Source organism: Triticum urartu, chromosome 6 (genome assembly GCF_003073215.2).
Source record: "Triticum urartu cultivar G1812 chromosome 6, Tu2.1, whole genome shotgun sequence".
In the NCBI taxonomy this organism is placed as follows: Eukaryota; Viridiplantae; Streptophyta; class Magnoliopsida; order Poales; family Poaceae; genus Triticum; species Triticum urartu.
Window position 1 is genome coordinate 74,849,087 of NC_053027.1, and position 2,396 is coordinate 74,851,482.

Consider the following 2,396-nt stretch of genomic DNA (forward strand, 5'->3'; position numbering starts at 1 on the left):
CAAGTCAGCACTGACGTGTGGGGTCGGTCAACGTGTGACGTGGCCGGGTCAAACTGACCTGTGGGGCCCGTGTGGTTAGTTTAATCTAAACAAAAACTAAACCAGAGTTAATTAGGCAGCGAGGCCCACATGTTTGTGAGTCTGTGGGTCATTAGCTTAGTGCTAATTAGTTGTTAGGCCGGCGTTTAGCCGCCGGAGATGAGCAAACGCGGCGGCGAGGCTTGGGTTTCGGCCATGGGCGACCAAACCCGTGGCAGAGGGCATCTACGCGTTGCTCGTGCTCGTCCGCATCGAGCAGTGCAAGCGGCAGTGGCTAGGGCGGCCCGTAGCGACGGCAATGGCGACAAGTGCGGTGGCCGGAGCTCGGTGGTGCACGAGCGTAGGGCTACGGCTCGCCATCGAGGGAACCAAGTAGCTAGGCCGCATCTAGGGGGGCCTAGGAGAATGGCGGACGGCACAGCTGGGCCTGGTAAGCTCAGAGGTGAGAAGGAGGTCGGCCATGGCGAACGGCGGCCTCGGGAACTCATGGGGCGGCGTCTAGAGGAAGCTAGCGAGAGGGGGAGGTGAGGGGAAAAGCTCAGGGGCTCACGGAGAGTGCAGGGGAGCAAACGGCGAGCTCGGGGAGGCACGGATGACGACGGGGCATCTCCGGTGATCTAGGGAGGCAGAAAGTTGAAGACGACGGCGTCGGCGGCGTTTGGTGGCGGCCGACGTTTCTTGACTCAGCGGAGAGGGTGTTGGCGATGAGGCGATGGCCGTGGACACGTCGGCGAGGCAAGAGGGAGGTGGTGGCTACGGCAGCAGTGAGCGGTGGCGACGGCTGTGCTCGGTGTAGAGAATAGAGGAGGGGGAGACCGTTCGGGGAAGAGAGAGAGAGAGGTCCAGGGGAGAGGGTGAGGATGAGGGAGAGCGAGAGAGCATCAAGGAGGTCGCGTGGCGTCCTCAGGGCGACGGGGAGACATGCAGGGAGGCAGGAGGTGGCCGGCGCGTGGCCGGCGCGCGGAGAGCACGCGCCCCTGCCTTTTGGAGCGAGGTAGGGGGTGACTGGCTGCTGCGGGTGGGCTGGGCCGCCAGCTGGCTGGACTGTCAGGTGGGCTGCACAGGAGGTAAGCGCTAGGTAAGGTTTCCTCTTCTCTCTAACATTCCTTTTATGTTTTCTATTTTCTGTAATTGTGTTTGGCTTTATTAAAAATGACAGGGTATCTCCAAAAATCATGAAACTGCTCCCTGTCACTGTTTGGAATATTTCCAACAGCAAACATTTCAGTTTGTGATTATTTGAGCATTTAAAATATTATTAGCAATTAAATGCCCAAATGCAAATACTATATAATTTAATTCAAAAATCCAGAATGGCCTAGAAAATGTGCACCATTTTTGGGAGAGGTTCTAGACCAATTCAAAAATGATGAAATTTTATGAAGGGCATTTTGGATTCATTGAAATGTTTTTCAGTTGAACCTGGTATTTTCAGGGGGGTGCTGGGGTTTAGTGATCCCCATTTCAGGTTTAAGAGAAATTTAAACATGATGCAACACAAGACTAGCTAACCCAGAGCAGACCAGAAGTAGGGATGTGACAACTCACCCCCACTAAAATAAGAATCTCGTCCCAAGATTCAAGCGTAGGGTAAGATGAAGGGGGACGCAAACTTAACCCAATCTTCACGATCCAAGTTGCACTTCATAAGAACGTTGATTCGATCACCATCTTTGTCTCGATGTCTTGCTCTGAGAACTCCAACCAACATGACAACGAGAGGGAAGCGAAAACTCTAGAAGGATCGATCTTCTCGAAGATCGAACAACTCAGGATCAACTCATGGAGTGAGACATAGGAACATCTCTCCAATTGAGACACAAAGTTCACATCAGGGTGATGGAAATCAGGTGACGAGGATTCAAGTTGGTAGGTAGCAATTCCACGCTTGAGCAAGGTGGTGCAAGGTTTCAAAGTTGCGAGGAGATAATTGTCATGAACCCATAACAGGGCACCTCGGGGAAGGTGACTCGTTGAACTGTTCCCTTAAGTGGCAAAAAGAATTACTTTTGATCCATAAATCATTGAAACTCTTCATACCAGCTTAAGGCAATTTACAATTAATCGTTTGAAATAGCTCGAAGAAATGGCATACTCGGACTAGGATGGATGATGTGGACTACCTTTTTGAAGACAACGCAATGGATTATTTTGCTTGCACGTGCTCTCAAGAACTTGAGCATTTCCATATTCATAAAGGTTCTACCAACATCCGTATCGAGGATCCTGGCAACACATCTTACTACCTTGACGAATAAAGATGGACAATGCAGATGCATAGAAAGACAACCCTTTCTCAGATTTCACCTTAGCGAGGCCAAGGAAACGAAACTGGATGATCGATCGAGAGACATTTA